We start from the raw sequence: 14,327 nt of genomic DNA, 5'->3' as shown, positions 1-14,327 counted from the left end.
GATCCCAACTTGGCAGGTTCGATCCTGGCTCAGTCCGGTGGTATTTGAAGGTGCTCAAATACCTCAGCCTCGTGTCGGTAGATTTACTGGCACGTAAAAGAACTCCAGCGGGACTAAATTCCGGCACCTCGGCGTCTCCGAAAACCGTAAAAGAGTAGTTCGTGGGACGTAAAACAAATAACATTATTATTATTAGAACTATCTGTGTCGGTGCGACGTAAAGCCACTAGCAAAGAAATTGGAAACCACGGAAAAACTTCTTCGGGGCTGCCGACAGTGTGGTTCGAACCCACTATCAGCCGGACGCAAGCTGACAGCTGCGCGGCCTTAACCGCACGGCCAGCGCGCCCAGTCTATAAAAGGATCTATTCGAGAAACACTATGTGTTATGTGTTACAGTTAAACATGTAAAGCCCGCACAACTAAATGTAACAGCAGCGCCGTTTACTGCAGGCACGTTAAGAAGACGCGTGACAGATAGACATTACCTCCATTCTACACGCAAAAGACATCACTTCTCAATGAATCGGAAATGGACACACACGTGTAGCCACTGTGAAAGTACAGATTATCTTTCAGATGTATTCAAATACTTAAACAACGTCGTTCTTTTCCACACAGAGGCGTTTTTGCCCTCTTGAAATTCAAGTTACAAGTTCTTTCTTTTTTCCTTCTTTCGTAATCTGTTTACCCACCAGGGTTGGCTTTTCCCTAGGACTCAGTGAGGGAAGTGTTCTGAAGCGTGAGACATTGAGTCGGGGTTACAACTGGGAAGGAGAACCAGTACCCCGTCCAGGCGGCCTCACCTGCTATGCCGAAAAGGGGCCTTGCGGGCGGATAACAAGACCGGAAGGGATAGACAAGGAAGATGGAAGGAAGCGGCCGTGACCTTAAGTTACGTACCATCCCGATATTTGCCTGGAGGAGAAGTGAGAAACCAAGGAAAACAACTTCGAGGATGGCTGAGGAGCGAATCGAACCCCTCTCTACTCATTTGACCTCCCAAGGCCGAGTGGACCCCGTTCTAGCACTCGTACCACTTTTCAAATTTCGTGGCAGAGCCGGGAATCGAACCCGGCCTCCGGGGGTGGAAGTTAATCACACCAACCACTACACCATAGAGGCGGACAAATTACAAGTTAACGCCATAAATGACGTGACTTTAGCACTTATCTTTCGACCAATGTTTATAATAATAATAATAATAATAATAATAATAATAATAATAATAATAATAATAATAATAATAATAATAATAATAATAGACTAATAATAATAATAATTAGTTCACGAAATACAACGTTTTTGCTGGGGTGAGTGTCTTAGGCGGTAGAGCGCGTGCCTTCTGAGTCCAATTTGACACGTTCTATCCTGGCTATTATTATTATTATTATTATTATTATTATTATTATTATTATTATTATTATTATCATTTGTAGTAGTAGTAGTAGTAGTAGTAGTAGTAGTATTGATGTTCGCCTCTGTGGTGTAGTGGTTAGTGTGATTCGCTGCCACCCCCGAAGGCCCGTGTTCGATTCCCGGCTCTGCCACGAAATTTGAAAAGTTGTGCGAGGGCTGGAACTGGGTCCACTCAGCCTCGGCAGGACAACTGAGTAGAGGGTGTTTCCATTACCAACTCAGCCATCCTGGAAGTGATTTTCCGTGGTTTTCCACTTCTCCTCCAAGGAAATGCTGGGTTTTTACCTAAATTAAGGCCACGGTCGCTTCCTTCCCTCTTCCTTGTCTATCCCTTCCAATCTTCCTATCTCCCGGCAAGGCCCCTGTTCAGCATAGCGGGTGAGGCCGCTAGGGCGAGGCACTGGTAATTCTCCCCAGTTGTATCTCCCGACCCAATGTCTCACGCTCCACAACACTGCCCTTGAGGCGGTTGAGGTGGGATCCCTCGCTGAGTCAGAGGGAACAAGCGACCCTGGAGGTTAAACAGATAAAGAAGAAAAAGAAGAAGTGTATACTGTGTAACGTTCTCAGTCATGGCGCGGTAGGTTCCAAAGCGAGAGATGAGAGGGTCTTCCAACTTAATTCCTACCGAAGGGCCAGTCGTCCGCCTCTGTGGTGTGGTAAGTGTGATTAGCTGCCACCCCCGGAGGCCCGGGTTCATTTCCCGGCTCTGCCACGAAATTTGAAAAGTGGTACGAGGGCTGGAACGGGGTCCACTCAGCCTCGGGAGGTCAACTGAGTAGAGGTGGGTTCGATTCCCACCTCAGCCATCCTGGAAGTGGTTTTCCGTGGTTTCCCACTTCTCCTCCAGGCAAATTCCGGGATGGTACCTAACTTAAGGCCACGGCCGCTTCCTTCCCTCTTCCCTGCCTGTCCATTCATAGCTTTCCATCCCTCACCAAGGCCCCTGTTCAGCATAGCAGGTGAGGCCGCCTGGGCGAGGTACTGGTCATTCTTCCCAGTTGTATCCCCAATCCAATGCCTCACGCTCCAGCAATGTCTCACGCTCCAGGACACTGCCCTTGAGATGGTAGAGGTGGGATCCCTCGCTGAGTCCGAGGGAAAAACCAACCCTGGAGGGTAAGCGGATTAAGAAAGAAAGAAAGAAAGAAAGAAAGAAGGGCCAGTCGCTGCTCTCACTTGACTGCCTCAGAGACCACCCGTACGCACTGTACTCATTATAGCGGAAATCAAGTTGGAGTTTATTACCGATATACACACGTCTGTAGAAAGAAAATATTCACTTGTCTGAAACCGAGCGTACAGTTCAATAATCGATAGATAGTCTTTCTCAATCGTTTCTGGTCATGTTATTCATATTCTGCCTCTGTGGATCAGTGGTAGAGTGTCGTCCTCCGGGTCCCAAGATACCCGGTTCAAATCCGGCAGAGGTAGTCGGATTTTTGAAGGACGGAAAAAAGTCCATTTGACACTCCATGTCTTACGACGTCGTCATGTAAAGATTTCTGGTAACACATTTGGTGTTTACCCGGAAAAATTCATTAAATAACAGCCATAGACGCCCAAGAGAGTTTCGGATTACTCGGTCTCCCATCTCGAAGGCTTCGAGGAAAACAGAACGTCGAAATCGACGAGCAGACAGCCAGATGGCGTCAAATTGAAATGTCTGCACACGGTAGCTGAGGACGTACGATTATTATCAGTTAAAGAAACTGGTTAATTACAATAAATAAATACGTTGTTAGGTTATGAAAAATTACTGCCCACAATGAAATTTATTCTGAAATCAAGTCCTGAAATGTATCCACAACTCTATCTTACGTGGTTCGAAGTTAAGCTGAATAATCTTTAAAAGTAGGAAAGATTACAATATGAAGATAAAGTTGGAATTCAAGAGGACAAATTGGGGAGAATATTAGTTTACTCGTATAGGAAGAGGAGTTAGAGATTGGTATAACTTACCAATGCAGATGTTCATTAAGTTTCCAATTTCTTTGAAATTATGTAAGAAAAGGCTAAAAACAACAGATGGGGAATCTGATACCTGGAAGACTGCCCTAAATGCAGGTCAGTATTTATTGATTGATTGAATGATTGATTGATTGATTCATTCATTCATTCATTGATTATGCATCCGGAATGCAGCGGACTCTACAATTCCTGAAGTTTAATAATTTACAGTCGTTCATGAATGTAATTAAAGTTGTCACCATTACAAGAACGTTCAGTTTGAATAAGGAAGGCTGCTTTCTTTAAATCCCGGTGTGATTTTCACACTTGACTTCCCAATGAATCAGGCATGGACAGATAGGTTTAGATAGTGTAAACGTACAGATTATCTTTCAGATGTCGTATTCAACGTGGACACATGCAGCAGATGAACATTCTGTATTGTCCCAGTCACCTAAGTTAGACGAAATCAAGAACAACTACCGTATATGAACCGTTAACTCCGAAGTACTTAAGACAGGAAAAGAAATGCCTAATTGAGGACGAAGATTATGTGGATAATAAAGTACCAGTGTGTAAAAACTGACGAAGTAGTCTTATAAAACGTGTCTTAAGTATTTTGAGCCGAATGACACCTGGAGACATAGAAGAATGTTCCGAAATTTCTTCTGGCAGTGTGATCTATTCCAAAACAAATCTGGAATATATTGAAGGCAGCAGCTTATTTATGTTGAAACAGCTTAACAAATCCTGTGATATCGCCAACAGTCAAGCATAGTTGTTTGTGAAGAGATTAGCATTATAACTTATTGACTGATGCTAAAGAAGGCAGGGAATATGTATTTTATTGTAAGTAAATTTCGATAGTCTCTTCTAGTTTGTTTAGTGGATGATGATGATGACGATGAAACCTTCGTATAAATTGTTAACATTTCTAATCGAAGGTACTTCCTCCCTCCCTCCTTTTCCCAGAAGGAATCTCAAAACACAAACGCTTTGCTGTGTTTCTTTCAGCAGTCATGTTTAAAAGCGATTCTTCAATTCTTATATTACGTACCATAAACATAAAGTCCCATTCTTGATAATAATGTCTTCATCAAACGAGGTTTTCTTCGTAGCAATTTATTGAAAGTATTCAAACATTTAAGCATTCAATTAGAGGTCTCCTAAAACCGTAACAGTAGTTAGTGGGACGTAAAGCAAATAACATTATTATTCAATTAGAGGTAATATATCAACTGTACGGAAGTCATCAGCTAAATTATTCACTTCATGTTTCACTTTTGGAGGAACACTTAACTAAATTAAGAGTCTACATTGTACTGTAACATAGCATTTGGGAGGCTCACAGTGAATGACAGTCGTCGAAACGTCAAGCTGAGGACAATACCGACATTTTGGCGCGATGAGGGAAGAATACTTCGTGTAATTCACTCCAGCTACACTCCGAAATTATGAAGGCCGAACGAGATCCATCGGCTGTTGCAAAAGTTTAATGCCTCTAATTGAACAATAGAGCAAGCCACTCGTATCTGAGTGCCTCTACCATCAGTCCGATGAGGTATTCCTTAACGGAAATAGCGCAGAGCGATTCCCGTTTTTCATTCCCTCCATTCACTGAATCCGGATGCGGACGAGGGGAGAGCAGTGTTTTCAAAGTTTGGGATTGTAGAATTTCAAATAGGGAATGAACCCAATCTTTGAACTAACTATACTACGCTCGTATTACTAGCCGCGTCATATAAGTTAAGCTCTCTCACAGTAAATAAGACTTCAAACCTCAAACTCTCTCAGACATCTCCCTGCCAACCTCGAGTTCGATTTCAGAACTTGGACTGTTAATTCTGAGCTGTTAATAGGAATATGAACTAATATTTGCTATTGATTCCCGGAGGACCCGGGTTTGATTCCCGGCCATTTCAGGGTTTTTTACATGGATCTGAGGGCTGGTACGAGGTCCACTCAGCCTACGTGATTAGAATTGAGGAGATCTGACGGTGAGATAGCTGCCCTGGTCTAGAAATCCAAGACAAACGACCGAGAGGATTCGTCGTTTTGACTACAACGACACCTCGTAATCTGCAGGCCTTCGGACTAAGCAGCGGTCGCTTGGTGGGCCAAGGCCCTTCAGGGCTGTAGTGCCATGGGGTTAGGTTATGTACTATTGATTCATGTTGAATACACGATATTTTCTTGCCCCTCATTATTCCATTCCGATGCCTTTTAAATTGTGTTATTTTTTCCACAATGATCAATTAGAGGTTATATATCAACTGTACATAAGTCATCAGTTAAGTTATTCACCTCAAGTTTTACTTACTTTCAAGTTTATATTACGAGCTTACGATACCAGCTGCAAAGGTCAATTAATCCATACTTGAACATATACTACTATGAATAAGTTAATACCGATAGATACCCAAACCATATCAAATCCCGCGGCCCAACAGCCCTGAAGTTACATAGCCTACCAAGCACCCGCTGCTCAACCCGAAGGTCTGCAGATTACGAGGTGCCGTGTGGTCAGCATGACGAATCCTCTCGGCCGTTATTCATTGCTTTCTAGGCCGGAGCCGCCATTTCACCATAGGATAACTCCTCAATTGTAATCTTATAGGCTGAGTGGACCTCGAACCAGCCCTCACATTCAGATAAAAATCACAGACTTGACCGGTAATCGAACACGGCGCCTACGGGTAAGAGACAGGCATGCTAACCCTAGATCACGGGGCCGGCCACCGATAGATATCAAGCAAGATATTTTGTTTTACGTGGCTGGTAATATCGTAATCATTGCCACGGGACTTCCATGTGAAACGAGAACCACATGGATGTGACCTTTACAGGCACTGGCCGGAATTCGAACCACGTCTGCCTTCGTGATAATCTAGTGACAATATCTCTCATCAATCACCCACTAGCATATGAAGTGCAATCATATCCTCATACTGGAATAGTTGTCAAAATCAACGTTATTTTAAAAGACCTTCATGTTGTTGTACTCATATGAAAGTAATAACATTCTCCGTCAATGTTATATTTTGTAAGAAAATATTAAATTAAATATTATTTCCGGCTCTTTGGAGAATGGTCAGCATACTGACTTTCGGTTCAGAAGGTCTCGGGTTTCGGGTCGGGAATTTTAGCCGCGTCTGATTAATTCCAGTGACTGAATATTTGTGTTCGCCTCAATACACACCCCTTCATATATCTGCGCGTCGTGATGAGGAAGAAATGATGATGAAGGCGACACGTAGACCGAGCCCCCGTGCCAGCCGAAATAACCAATTATGGTTAAAATTCCTGACCCTGCCGGGAATCGAACCCGAGACCCCTGTAACCAAAGGCCAGCACGCTAACCATTTAGCCCATATAACCAGAATACCGGATACTGACTGCACGAATTTCGGTTCAACACAATATCGGTTTCATGGAGCCATATTGAAACGGTAACACCCTACGAGCATTCACGTTTCATTCTTTTATTAAGAGAAGCTCGCTAACACCCGGCCGTAAGCATTTAAAACTTGCGCCGAGCGCACAGGCATAATGGGAACTGCGAGCAAGTTCGCGACGTTCCAGAACACCGGCCAAGGACAAGCGACGTCACGCAGAAGGTTCCTTCGTGTTCCATTGCTGCATGAACGAAATATAAGCGAGTCGCCAGCCTGGGGTAAGGCAGAAGGTAAGCAGAGAGCCTGCAGTAAAGCAGAAAGAGAGTGTGCGGTATGCGACGGCAGTGTGCTGAAGGCAGAGAGTGGAGTGAGTCGGCAGTAAGCCGTGAGTCAACGAGTGTGTGCAAGTAAGCACGTCGCGACATAATTCGTCTCTCGGTCCGGCTGTATATTTGAATTCGTTTAAAGACTGTGTTCTCGCCAGCTTGAATTCATTTAAAGACTGTGTTCTCACATAAACTGTGCCAGCTTTGAATTCGTTTAAAACTGTGTTCTTGCATTAATTGTGTCAGCTTTGAATTCGTTTAAAGACTGTGTTCTCGCCAGCTTGAATTCATTTAAAGACTGTGTTCTCACATAAACTGTGCCAGCTTTGAATTCGTTTAAAACTGTGTTCTTGCATTAATTGTGTCAGCCTTGAATTCGTTTAAAGACCGTGTTCTCGCCAGCTTGAATTCATTTAAAGACTGTGTTCTCACATAAACTGTGCCAGCTTTGAATTCGTTTAAAACTGTGTTCTTGCATTAATTGTGTCAGCCTTGAATTCGTTTAAAGACTGTGTTCTCGCCAGCTTGAATTCATTTAAAGACTGTGTTCTCACATAAACTGTGCCAGCTTTGAATTCGTTTAAAACTGTGTTCTTGCATTAATTGTGTCAGCCTTGAATTCGTTTAAAGACTGTGTTCTCGCCAGCTTGAATTCATTTAAAGACTGTGTTCTCACATAAACTGTGCCAGCTTTGAATTCGTTTAAAACTGTGTTCTTGCATTAATTGTGTCAGCCTTGAATTCGTTTAAAGACTGTGTTCTCGCCAGCTTGAATTCATTTAAAGACTGTGTTCTCACATAAACTGTGCCAGCTTTGAATTCGTTTAAAACTGTGTTCTTGCATTAATTGTGTCAGCTTTGAATTCGTTTAAAGACTGTGTTCTCGCCAGCTTGAATTCATTTAAAGACTGTGTTCTCACATAAACTGTGCCAGCTTTGAATTCGTTTAAAACTGTGTTCTTGCATTAATTGTGTCTATCCGTTGAACTGTGTTGCATTATGATCTTAAGTGCCAGTGATAATCTGAAAATCACGACGTACTGGAAATTGGACTGTCATTTATTTCAACAAATGTATTATGCTGGTGGAGTACAGTGCAGAGACTGTACTCGATTTTCTTTATGAAGTGCTTGATCACCGCACCTCGGAAGGTCCTAGATTGTTTCATTTGCGTATTATTCCAAATACGAACTGTGACTCTAACTTTATCCTTGCTGCTGTGGGAACTATTTCGGCGTGCTTCGCCATAGGGAAGTGTCACACCAGTACCCCATGACGTCAAATGTGGAAGCTCCACATTTCCCCGTTCCTGCCTCTGGTTCGAGTCATCAACACTAATACAAACACCAACGACGGAAGACAACGCCGACGCCGACCGCAAGACGACGCAGCCGCCGCGGGACAACGTCCTCTTCACGCCCTCAGGGACAAATCTACAATTCAGCTATAAAAGGTGACATAATTATTTGCCTATTTATTGAATAAACTGAAGGATCCACTTAATCATGAATTTTTCTTTCACTACCCTTCTCTCTTACTCTCTTAGCATGGGCCGTACACGCCTTGTCGTTCCTCATGCTCTCCGATATACTGAAGTACGGGCGTTCCTGTTACAATATATAATCAGTGTTCACATGCTCGAAATTCAATCCTTACCCAATATATATGGTATTCGACGTATTCACGTGAAAAATCCACAGCCTGTTTTCAGTCATTCGACCAGGTCAGGAATGCAATGAAAGAAGCCCTCATCTAACGGCGAGGATAGGAATTGTGTCGTCTGCCGAAGCCTGTCGCACTCCCCTGGGGCAATGATTAATGAATGACAGATGAAATGAAATTATATTGGAGAGAGTTGTTGGAATGAATTATGACAGGGAAAAGCGCAGTACCCGGAGGAAAAACCTGTCTCGCCTTCGCTTTGTCCAGCACAAATCTCACACGGAGTGACCGGGACTTGAACCAAGGAATCTAGCGGTGAGAAGCCGGCACGCTGCCGCCGGAGCCACAGAGGCTCTGCGTATTCACGTATTCTTTGTAAATTTATGTTTTGAAATTTCCTTGCGCGAGTGGAGTAGAGCCATCCGTACGTAAGTTTCTGCAACAGCGCGAAGCACACCGCTCTCTTGTCTGCAATACGCAGCAATAAATGAAATGGCGTATGGCTTCTAGTGCCGGGAGTGTCCGAGGACATGTTCGGCTCGCTAGGTGCGGGTCTTTTGATTTGACGCCCGTTGTGATGAGTATGAAATGATGCTGAAGACAACATATATACACACAGGTCCCGTGCAAGTGAAATTAACCAACGATGGTTAAAATTCCCGACATTGCCGGGAATCGAACCCGGGTCCCCTGTGACGAAAGGCCAGCACGTTAACCATTTAGCCATGGAGCCGTACAGTACGCAGCAAAATACATCCCTCGGCTGATTCTCGTGTTAATGGTAATGTTTCAAAGCCTACAAGGCGGAAAAGAGCTATGAGGGAGTGGAGTGAAGAAGATTCTACGAAACAGTGGAGATTAGTATGTTTCGATATCTGGGAAAATTATTCCTGGTTAAAGCTTTGTAAACACTGAACAGTATTGCCAAACAACATACTGTGTTTATAGCACACTTTCTCAGGAAAGTACTGTGTTTATAGCACACTTTCTCAGGAAAGTAAAGACAATATATGGTTCGACTTTTACAGGTTACGTAGCATATGCGAAACGAATATATAGGCCTACAGAAAAACATAACTGCTGAAAGGCATACAAGTTTACATCCTGATTTTTCGCAACGGAATGCAACATACAAACAATATGTGATTATGACTTTTGTGTCATTGAAAAACGTAAAAGAAAAACTCAAGTAGTTTGCACACCTGGACAGTGGTGTGATCTTATTAGAAAGTCGAGTAAAGAAAGCTTTCACTCTTATCAAAATGGGGGCTGAGTATTTTAAAGCTCACAAAGAAATGTTTATTAAGAAAATTGTGTCAATGGAAAACATATTAAGTAGATGTCGTTTAGCCTCGAAAAGTTTCATTATACGAAAATGTTAAGGGGAGAAATACTTACCCGCAGCACATGCATCTCTTAAAACGAAAATTCGTTGATTTAGTTCATGAAATACTGAATCGTAGGGGACAGAACCTTGCTGGTGAGAATTCTAAACTGAAATATTATCACATAGTGCTTTTTTCTAGGCGTAACTACGATATGAGAAAGTTATTTCAGTTTCGGTTTGTGTAACAAATCTATGATATGCATATAATATTTTGTTTTGGGAACTTGGCTTCAGAGGAAACAATAAGCTTACAAAAAGGGAAGGGAAAACCAGGTGTACAATGTGACGTGACGCTGTGCTCAGTACAAAATACACCTATGGCAGGAAGTTAAAGAATGCTAAGTGTGAGGACATTATTAAACTTCATTTCCAATCGTTAATATATTCCTCTATTACCTTTCCAATCAGAAGACGATGTGACTGCAACTACAACGAAAATCATCTCCCCTCCCCCTCCCTGAGATTAAGAAGACTTCAGGAGTGTAGGCCCACGACACTGGAGTCCTGGTATCATCTTGGCAAGGTTACTATACATCCTAGACCGAATATTTCACATTTTCAAAAACTCTTACGAATTTTCAACAAATCTTGCACGTCATAAAACCATTTTAATGCACTCAATTCTACTAGCAGCTCGTCAGTATTACCTACTACAGATTACGTACAATCAAATATTCCATATTTAATTAGATTGCACTGTATACCACTGTCGTTGATAGCAGATAAAACCAAATTTTGGCAAGCATAAATGGTAGAGTAACATATATTGTAGAAGTAAACCTTTGTCCAAATTAGACTTCTATTAATTCAAAGATGCACATCCAGACTGATATAGGTCACTTAAAACAAAATCTTCTTCTTCTTTATCTGTTTATTCTTCAGAGTCGGTTTTTCCCTCGGACACAGCGAGGGATCCCACCTCTGCAGCCTCAAGGGCATTGTCCTGGAGCTTCAGACACTGGATCGGTGATACAACTTGGGAGGATGACCAGTACCTCGCCCAGGCGGCCTCATCTGCTATGCTGAACAGGGGCCTTGCGGGGGGATGGGAAGATTGGAAGGGATAGACAAGGAAGAAAGAAGGAAGCGGCCGTAGCCTTAAGTTAGATACCATCCCGGGATTTTGCCTGGAGGAGAAGTGGGAAACCACGGAAAACCACTTCGAGGATGGCTGAGGTAGGAATCGAACCCACCTCTACTCAGTTGACCTCCCGAGGCTGAGTGGACCCCGTTCCATTCCTCGTACCACTTTTCAAACTTCGTGATTTTGTGGCAGTGCGGGGAATCGAACCCGGGTCTCGGGGGTGGCAGCTAATCACATTAACCACCACACCACAGATGTGAACTAAAACTAAATAATCCTATTAATATTATACATTGCCAGGCGGAGTGGCTGAGGAATTTCTTGTAAGTCTCCATTGATTTTTTTAATTTCATGAGTTAGATTTTCCAGTTCACAGTGCAGGTAAAATATGTGTAATGTCAGCGTTAGAGATTTTATCATGCGGATATATAATTTGAAAATTTAATTTGATATCCCGTGCCATTGTCACTTTATGAGCTGCTGAAGTTAGCCAATCAGATCGCTTTTCTAGCGAATTCAAATGGGCTTTACGACGCAGTGTTCTTAAATTAGCAAGTGGCTTAAATCGGCATCAAACACAAACACACCGTAGCCCCTAGGTATAAGGTGGTGTCACGATACCGTACTTGCTATAATGCGATCCTGTCAGCGCGGTGGTCCGTGTCCATACCCCACCCCTGGAAAAGTTCATTTTCTTCGATGGGTGCTCTAAAATCGATCTTAAGCCACGTGCAGATTTAGCAAGATCACCTCGCAAAGCCCATTTAAATTCGCCCGTGGAGTGATCTGATTGGCTAAATTCAGCAGCTCATAAAATGATAACGGCGCGTGATATCAAATTACTTTTTCAAATTATTTATCAGTACGACCAAACCACTAATGCTCGTATACCCGGTTCACTTTTTTCCGATCACCCTGTATATGCCAAGAACAAGTTATTTTCCGGAAAGATATAAGAAATGAAATTTAGAAAATAGGCCAAACAAAAGAAATACGGGGTGCTGAAACTAATCAAGCGATCCCACGACATTTCATTACAGCAAAACCTAACGGGGCACGAGGCCCAGTGAAACAGAAGATAAACCAATGTTACTTTGTGACCAAGAAGAAGGAAACTCACAGCCAAAAGAGAAAAGAAAATATTCAATTTAGAAATACTAGCCACAAGGAAAAGGGACCAGAAATCAACGCTCGTCCTTCATTTTAAAATATTGGATCCATTACGGTTGCTACATTCGTTGGTTGAAGAAACTAGAAAATCTGTATGATACAGAAATAATTAAGCTAACAAACTCCCTACCTTAAAAACGGACTACCCTAAACTTTACTTTGTAAGGAAACACAATTATCTTCCTTGGCAACTAGATGTTTCTGGAGTCACATCCTTACGATGTAGTAGCATACATCAGGCTATGTCCTAGGTGCGAACGTGTGTGTTTGTCGGCTTTGGAGTTTTCAAGCGTGCGTGCTCCCTAGGTAGCACTACCAACACTCACGAGTAGGAAGTGGCTTTTAGCGGGCGCGTTGGGCATGCGGTCAGGGGCCCACAGCTGCGAGCATGCAGCGAGGAGATAGTGGTTTCGAACCCCACTGTCAGCAGACCGGAAGAGGGTTTTCTTTGGTTTCCCATTTTCACACGTGGCAAATGCTGGGGCTGTATCGTAATTAAGGCCACGGCCGCTTCCTTCGCCCTCCTCGGCCTTTGCTCTCCCATCGTCGCCATAACACCTATCTTCGTCGGTGCGACGTAAAGCAAATTCTGGACAAATAAAAACAGCTTCCAAACAAGTTTGTCCGCGATTGTGCAGCGTGTAAGAATTATTTTAACAACAGAGGCTCTCATTTCTGATGTTTTTAAGAGACCCGTACTATGAGACAGTACAACTGAAGGTTACCAGAACAGGGACATAGTTGACAAGAAGTGTAACACTATTTCTGCTATTGGCTTTACGTCGCACCGACACAGATACGTTTTATGGCGACGATGGGACAGGAAAGGGTTAGGACTAGGAAGGAAGCGGCCGAGGCCTTAATTAAGGTACAGCCCCAGTATTTGTCTGGTGTGAAAATGGGAAACCACGGAAAACCATCTTCAGGGCTGCCGACAGTGGGGTTTGAACCCACTATCTCCCGAATACTGGATACTGGCCGCACTTAAGCGACTGCAGCTATGGAGCTCGGTAACACCATTTCTCGCTTTCTTGGTATCAGCGGTAAGTATAAATTACATTTAATTTCCACACAATTTATTTCTAATGATACAAGGTTGTGTGCATCATACAGTACTTAGTGATATCATTCAAGTGATGATTAAACCAATATGAACATAAGCAAAATGTGTGGTCCAATAACTCCCACTATACAATCGAACGTTGAAGGTAACATTCTGCATTGTTCATAAAATTTTGGGGTCACCTTTCAGCTTATTATAGAGGTATTGGACTGCCCTAACTGATGACGACCTTTGAATATACACTGACTGACAGAGCAAATGCAACACCAAGGAGGAGTGGTTCGAAAGGGATGAAAGTTGGGGAAAAAACAGAGACGGCACGGACGAATAATTGATGTTTATTTCAAGCCGATATGCAGGTTACACAATGCGCACGGCATCGACTCAGTAGGATGTAGGACCACCGCGAGCGGCGATGCACGCAGAAACACGTCGAGGTACAGAGTCAATAAGAGTGCGGATGGTGTCCTGAGGGATGGTTCTCCATTCTCTGTCAACCATTTGCTACAGTTGGTCGTCCGTACGAGGCTGGGGCAGAGTTTGCAAACGGCGTCCAATGAGATCCCACACGTGTTCGATTGGTGAGAGATCCGGAGAATACGCTGGCCACGGAAGCATCTGTACACCTCGTAGAGCCTGTTGGGAGATGCGAGCAGTGTGTGGGCGGGCATTATCCTGCTGAAACAGAGCATTGGGCAGCCCCTGAAGGTACGGGAGTGCCACCGGCCGCAGCACATGCTGCACGTAGCGGTGGGCATTTAACGTGCCTTGAATACGCACTAGAGGTGACGTGGAATCATACGCAATAGCGCCCCAAACCATGATGCCGCGTTGTCTAGCGGTAGGGCGCTCCACAGTTACTGCCGGATTT

This window comes from Anabrus simplex, chromosome 2, assembly GCF_040414725.1.
Source record: "Anabrus simplex isolate iqAnaSimp1 chromosome 2, ASM4041472v1, whole genome shotgun sequence".
In the NCBI taxonomy this organism is placed as follows: Eukaryota; Metazoa; Arthropoda; class Insecta; order Orthoptera; family Tettigoniidae; genus Anabrus; species Anabrus simplex.
The sequence above is the reverse complement of the archived record's forward strand: the minus strand, read 5'-3'. Positions refer to the sequence as shown.